Genomic DNA, 8,216 nt, shown 5'->3' with positions numbered 1-8,216 from the left:
TTGTGGGCTTGATCTTCAGTGTGCAGTGCGCTGGAGGCAGCTGATCAATGATTCTCTCTCATCATTGATCTTTCTTTCTCTCCCTTTCCCTTCCTCACTGAAATCAATAAAAATATATTTAAAAAATATTTAGCTTAAAATAAATTATCCTTGAAAAAATTTGGGCACATATATTAAAGGGCATTTCCAGCAGTAGACTTTAACGGTCATTGGATATATACTTATCATTAGAGGTCCAGTGCATGAATTAGTGCATGAGTGGGATCCCTCAGCCTAGCCAGCCCAGCGGTTCGTGCCTTGGGGGAGGGGCCACAGGAGTTTGGCAAGCAGGGGGGCAGGAAGGGACTGTGGGAGGTTGGCTAGCAGGCCCCAATCAGGCTCCCTCCTCCCTCCTGTCTGGGTCCAGGGTGCGGGAGAACCAGATTCGGGGCTGTCAGAGCCCCAGCAGCAAGCTAACCAATGGCTAATTCCAGGCGGAATTGTGCTCCATCCACCCTCCACCCTCCTCCCTCCTGTCTGGGTCTGGGGTGTGGGTGAACCAGATTCAGGGCTGTCAGGGCCCCAGTAGCAAGGTCTGGGCCAGTGGGTGTCATAGCTACAGGCTGGTTGTCCTGTCGTCCAGTTGTTCAAGTCATTTTGGTCATTCAGTCATAATGGTCACTTAGGCTTTTATATATACTATATAGATTATCTCAAACCAGATGTCAGATGCACTGGAGGTAGGCCAATTTGTTGTTTTAATTTTACAAATTGGAACTTTGACTCAGGAGTGAAGATACTGCACTCAACATAAATTTTGAAATGAAACTGCTTTAAGTTTGTGTTTCTCTGAAAAGACTATTATATCAGTAGTTTTATGGTCTTCCACCAAGCTCTATATACAGCATGTTAAAATGAGACTCTTCCTGTCTGAGAATTCCTACCAGTCCCTAAACCTAGTATATTTGATGCCAAATAAACATACTTTCTAAAACAATTGCAGATAAATTAGGAGAACATGCAAAAATTTCATTTCAGTTACATCCAGTCTCATTAACCTCCATCAGTTTTGGAAATCATTTTAATATTTTTTTCTTCACCAATATTACACATTGTGACTTAGACTTTTAGAATATATTTTTAAAGAATTTTTTCTTGAAACCATGTACCACTATGGAAATAAAGACTCCTAATATATTTTTCTTCAACAGTAATAGGAGTAATAATATATTTAAAATATTATAAATTAGTTAAAAACATTAAAAATGATGAATAATAACCATGATAAAATAGTGATTTAAAGGTCAAAAGAAGTAACTGGTCTTATATTCTTCATCACCTCTCATCCCCCATCATCAATCAATCTCTGTCTCAGTAGTATAGGTTCACTATACTTAACCCAGCTTACATTCAACTCTAGTAATTGCCAAGTTAAGTTAAAGGTCTTTTAATAAAGCTCTTTCTGATATTATTGTATATACTTTTAGAGCTATGACAGAATTTTTGGCTCCAAATATTATATTACTCCATATAATAAGATGAGTTTATAGCAACCTAGGTAGTAGACATTACACCTTTCTAGCTGCTCTTGCATCTAGGTGTGGCCATATGCACATGCAATATAACCAGAAGTATATGTATATTACTTGTGGGTTCTCAACCAGTCACTTTTTTCCATCTGACTGTCTGGATATTGCATTCAACCTTTGACCTTGCATATGTATACAATGCCTTTGTGGATATATAACAACAGAATGGAAGGAACCTGAGTCTCTGAATTCCTTTGTAGAACATAGAATGGGGGGATGTGATATAATTTCTAAGCTGTAGTACCAGCCTCTTAAGTGATCTTGTTCTCCAGTGTTCTCAGTTTATTCACGATCTACTCCCGCCACCAGAGAAATACAATTCAAAATGGCTGAGAATGTCTAGTAATCTTTAAAGTCTCTACCTGCTTGTGCAACATTGTCCATGATCCAGGTCCCAATCGATCTTTCTACATTATTCTCAGTGAATCTATTAATATTGGCTGCATTGGACCAGACTGATTCCTAGCATCTAGTCCCTACTTCTGTATATTTGCTCGTTCCTATACTTTGCTTTAAAATATCTTTCCTTCAGTCACTCTTATTTCAAAAGTGATTCATTCTTTAAGATCCAACAGAAATGGGACCTTCTCTATAAAGCCACCTAGAATCCTTGCTAATGTAATTATACTATTGCTTTTATAGTGACCAACACTATCTGTCACATCATTTTAGCACTCATCACTTCTGTCTTTATTTTGTATTTGCGTCCTGCAAGGTGTAGATTGTCTAACGGTGAGACTCTTATTTTATTCCTCTTTCAATATGCAAAGGCAATGGGCCTCAGAATTGTATTAGTTGTGAAATGCACCACCATGTGTTGCAGAAAAATCATACTATTACCCAAATAAAAAATACCAAATAAAGACTATTTACAAAAATTGTGCAACAGCATGACAAAATAAGAATATATTTCAACTCTGAAAATAGGAAGTCTTGGATATAAATTCATACTAAAAGGAAACATTTTAATAAAAACATGATTGGTAATATTACCTCAGATATTTGAAGAAATAATGAAATTTAAAATTTTCAGTTTTCAATGTATTTTCTGATATTGTATTCAATGTAACAACTTTCTTGGAACAAGATTTTCACTTTAGTAATATATTGTTGATCATGCTATACTAAGTAAAAATGAATATCTGACATTGAACTGTTGTTACTTAGTTTTTAACATGTTTTCAAAGAGCCAATTTCAACCAAACAGATTGATGAGAGTGGAATTAACATTTTAATGTCTTTGAAAGCAACTCAGAATATTCTAGGCAGAGAAAAACAGGCAATGAAACTAACCCCAAACAGGCAATGAAACTAACCCCAAACAGGCAATGAAACTAACCCCAAACAGGCAATGAAACTAACCCCAAACAGGCAATGAAACTAACCCCATTGGTTCCATAACAGACCCTTACTTATATTCATCTAGAAGGCAACAGATGGAGCAAGCGACTAATATGAATATAAATTGAATTAAACTACAGAGTCTGATTCAATGTAATGCCTTAAAATTATATATTTATCTTTCTGAATTAATTTATTTTTTGAATTACTAAAATTTAAACATGAAGGGAAAATCTTAACAGGACATAATAAAACCAGAAAAGTAAGAGAAAATATGACATTATCAGCTTTTAAAAATGCGATGATTGTGATTTCTTTGCTCATTTTTAATAAATACTCACTTTTGAAATTTTTATAGCATTTTATTTATTTAAAGCAAACACTCAAAATATATAAATTCAGAACCTTTCTAATCCCCCACAGAGCCACCACACACACACACACACCACCACACACACACACAAAATAAGAAATGGAAGAGTATGTTTCAAAACAGCGATTATCTCTGGGCTGTAAAATTCTTTAATGAAGAATGACTTATGTTAATAACAAGAGTACTTAAAATGAGAGACAGAAATGAAATAGTCTGAAGGAAAAATTAAAACAAACAAAACACCCATATTGCCCCCAAAGGTACCCCTGAGCGACAAGCAGTAGACCCCTGGCAGCCTGCTGTTACAGCCCACACTCCGTGTTCTCTGTGGGGTCAGGGGACACAGCCAGCTGAGGCGGAGGGACCTGTCGGTGCATTTCCAAGTGATCGGCCCCCTCGGTGCGCCTCCGCGCTTGGACCTCTAGTCTCCGCTAACAAACATGAGCACCCTTAACAGTTAAAACCGCTGGACGCTCGTGTGCTTTCGATTTTGACTCTTCCCCAGCCCGACCCATAACTGTTTGGCCATAATATTTTCAGGACCCAAGGAGCATAGTCGGTACCGGAGGAGCCAGAAGCAGAAGGAGCGCGCGGGGGAAGAGCAAGGACAGCTGAGAACCGGCCCCCTGGCTGGGGCACACGCTCCAGGTAAGTTCGCTCCTACTCTTGGTCTTCCGCACACATGTCCGTAAAACAACGACCACGCGTGTCCGAGGGCGCACCCAGCACAGGAGGCGCAGGCTGGGCAGGCACCGTCGTCGGTGGGGAAGCAGCGGGAGGCGGGGGCGGGAGGGGGCGGGCGCTGGCGGGCGCTTGAGTCTCAGCTTTTGCGATAGGACAAGGCAGCTGCAATGTGTCCCCGGAAGACACCACTTCTCCTTGGGCACCCACTCGCGGCGGCACAAAGAGCCCTGTATTGGAGAAGTGTCTCTGATCTCGTCGGCGGAAAGGGGCTGAAGTCCCCTGGGACTGATGGACTGAACCGTAACCTCCTTGCAGAGGTATTGGGTGGGATCCATTCCTTCCCCTCCCCGCTTCACTGCTTCAGACCCGCCCCTGCTAGACACTGGAGAAAAAAAAAAGGTGGTCCTCAACCTACGCTATAATATTTAAAAATTATTTTTGTATTAACCATATTTAGTATTTTAAAAATTCTAACCAGCTCTATTTGTATAAAACAATTCATTCTCTGTCTCTTTAATCAACTGTTAAAAACTCTAAGGTCTAAGCCAGTTTTTATCCTGCACTGTTTCTGAATGTGTGGTCCCTACCAAAACAAAATTAAAAGACAGAAATTACTGTTATTTTCAAAATTTTGCTCCGTTTTCTTTCCATCTCCTATAAACCAGCAGTAGAAAAGTGGGAGTTGGAGAGGGAGTAAGGAGGAGTGAGAAACAACTGGGAGCTTGATCTCCTCTGACACACTGGCCTGAGGAGCTGTGGGGCAGAAATGCTAACCCTTTAACATTCCTTTGCAGGCAACTTGATTTTGAGCATAAACCTCTCAATTTCTGATTGAAAATAGACTCTGAGGAATAGAGACTAAGGGCCCCTGTAGCTGGACAGTCTGGACTGCAGGGTTCAGTTGCTGGCTTTCGTTCTGGGGAACTTTGGAGTAGTGGTAGCTATAAGGTTGTCACATTAACCAGGACAGCAGCAAGTGGAGAGAGGAAAGATTATTCTTCTCCTGGCTGTTTAATGGGATGGGGTGGGGGTGGTGGAGGCAGTTTCTTCATCCGTGTTCCTCATTATAATTTGCATTAGAATGGATTTATCACTGGTTCTCAATCTTGACTCTACATTAGATCAGATTCACCTCCTGTACTCTCTCTTTTCCCAGGAAGAGCAGACTGACCCAGAGAGCTCTGGCTGCCTTTATTTATTGGAGAGGAAAATAATAAAGGGGAACCCAAAACAAATGGGCTGCCTGCCTAAGGATTGCAGCCTCATCCCCATCCCCAGTCTCATCTTTTAAAGTTGGAAAACAGACATTGGCTGTAAATCACTGCGTAGGCCTAAGCTTGCTTTAGACTCTAGCAGTGATGGGCAACCTTTTGAGCTTGGTGTGTCAAACTTCGCCAAAAAACTGAGCATAACTCGGGTAGTGTGTCACTTTGAGGAAAAAACATTATTTCGCAAATGTTTCATCCTCAGCATGCGGCCGCCTCAGCGGCCATGTGTCATCAGAAATGGCTATGCTGTCAGTGCTGACACACGTGTCATAGGTTCGCCATCACTAGGGGCAGCTTCTTTTCTGGTGCATCCTGAACACTGGGCAGGAGCAACTCAGCACTTCCTGGAAAATAAGTAGTTCCTTCCTTCTCCCTAATGAAATTCTACGGCAGATATTTCTAGGAGTTATGCAGACCTACCCAAGGGCAGCTTGGTTCTGAGTCATCCACATGGATATTTTTGAACATTTACATGGAGAGTGCAGACATTGCGCGGTTTTCTTGTTATTTTTCATTGACATTTTATTAATATATACTTTTTATTGGCCCATAACATATACCCATTTCTTTATTTTGACGCACAAATCAATCTCCCAGTGACTCAATTTTCCCACATGGGATGAATTTTGAACTTTGTGGGCAAAAGGATTTTAATGACTTCTTAAAAAGGAGAAAAATCAAAAGTTCTGAAACCTAAATTCCTCAGTCCCTTTAATATTATAAATGGTTCTATAGATATTACTTTCATTGATCTGTCATATGTCAAGTCGAATTGTCAATTTAAAAACGCAGATTTTGATGAATACTTGCCATACTTATTACAAGTTTTATAGCTGCTCTCAACAACTAGGACCACGAGACACAAGAGAAGCATGAAATCTTTGGCTTAACAATTAAATTCATGGCTGTGTCCCTAGGTCATTCCAATGCCAGGTCCTTCCTCAGCATCATAAGCCTCACTACTCTCTTAAGATCTGGTTAAGCCTTAGGTTTTAGGACATTGATGAGGTGATGACTTTGCTTCTCATTGATGATGACCCCTGCTTTGGATAGAGCCTCTCTACAGCACTATAAGATGTGGCTGTCCAGTGACAGTAATGACATTCAATCTGAGATCCTCACAAAGTTGGGAGCACTTTGGCCCTTGCAGGGATTGTAAGGGCAGAACAAAAAATAGATGAATTTTTTATGGCAACATGTTTATGAATTTTTTTAGCCTACGCTTACTGTGCCATGAATGTGGCAGAATAGAACAACTAAACTCAGAGCCTGCCAAAGTATAGCTTGGATATGAAAACCTTATTTCTAGAGAAGCACAATGTGGTGATTATCACTGTTACTAGAGGCCTGGTGCACGAAATTCGTGCCCGGGGAGTGGGGAGGGGGGGGGTTGTCCCTCAGTCCAGCCTGCACCCTCTCCAATCTGGGATCCTTCTCACTATCCAGGACTGCTGGCTCCCAACTCCTCGCTTGCCTGCCTTCCTGACTGCCCCTAACTGCTTCTGCCTGCCAGCCTGATCACCCCCTAACCACTCCCCTGCCAGCCTGATTGATGCCTAACTGCTCCCCTGCCAGCCTGATTGCCCCTAACTGCCCTCCCCTGCAGGCCTGGGTCCCCACCAACTGCCCTTCCCTGCAGGCCCAGTCATTCCCAACTTCCCTCCTCTGCAGGCCTGGTCACCCCTAACTGCCCTCCCCTGCAGGCTTGATCGCCCCCAACTTCCCTCCCTTGCAGGCCTGGTCCCTCCCAACTACCCTCCCCTGCTGGCCATCTTGTGGCAGCCATCTTGTGTCCACATGGCGGCAGCCATCTTGTGTGTTGGAGTGATAGTCAATATGCATATTACTCTTTTATTAGATAGGATTATTGGAATGGTGATTGAGGACCCCCCAGAAGAAGCTGTTGATATTAGCAATCCCTTTTGGTTACTCATTTTGTGTCTCTTTCCTTATAGTTCCCCTGAAAAATAATTAATGATGGACTTTCTATCAGGACCAAATTGTGAGCTTAGAAGCCATCAGGGCATAGATGGACTTTTTAAGGGAAAGGGGCAAGCATTTACAGTTACCCGAGTCTTGCTTTGGTAAGGACGCTCTCCTTTTGTCAGTCTGTGGCTGAGACAACAGACTCCCCCCGCCCGCTTTGGGTCCTTTGGATGCCTGAGCTATACACATGAAGGTGACCAAGGAAAAATCCTGTATTTGGAATAGCTGAGATTCTCTTAGGTCCTTTCTCTGCCCATTTGTTTCATGACAGCAGCACCAGCAGAATAAATATCTCAATAAAGGTATATGCATGGCCAATTATAGCTGATAGTGTTATTGTAACAACAGTCTGTCATGTCAATTTTTGTTTTCAACTATATTTAAGAGATCAACAACCAAAAGCCATGGAAATGGCTTAAATGAGAAAGTATTTGTATGTTATTGAAGTTAAAACTGGTTTAAATTTAAATTAGGGTGTGATCATTTTAGGATGTTAAATATAATTCCCATGGTAACCACAAATATAATAGCTATAAGATATATACAGAAGGAAATGATGGAGCATTAAAATCTTTAATACAAAAAAGTCAACTAGACATGAAAGGGATAAAAACTATAAGGCATATAGAAAACAAGTAGCAAAATGATAGAAGTAATTCCTCTTTATAAGTAATTACTCCACATGTAAATGAATTAAAGTCTACCATCAAAAGATAGAAATTGGCAGAATTTATTTTAAAACAAACATGATAAAACTCTACAAGAGACTTACTTTATATTCAAAAACACAAATAGTATGAAAGTAAAAGGGTGGGAAAAGTTGTTTCATGAAAACAGTTATGAAAAGAAAGCCTGGGTGGATATACAAATATCAGACAAACGACTTTAAAAGTCACAAAAGTTACAAAAAGCATAGAAGGACTTTATATATTAAGAAGAGGTTAAATATAGAAAGAAGTATAGTAAGTGTAAGCATTTACATACCTAATAACAGAA

The sequence above is a fragment of the Eptesicus fuscus genome, chromosome 9 (assembly GCF_027574615.1).
Source record: "Eptesicus fuscus isolate TK198812 chromosome 9, DD_ASM_mEF_20220401, whole genome shotgun sequence".
Classification (NCBI taxonomy): Eukaryota; Metazoa; Chordata; class Mammalia; order Chiroptera; family Vespertilionidae; genus Eptesicus; species Eptesicus fuscus.
The sequence above is the reverse complement of the archived record's forward strand: the minus strand, read 5'-3'. Positions refer to the sequence as shown.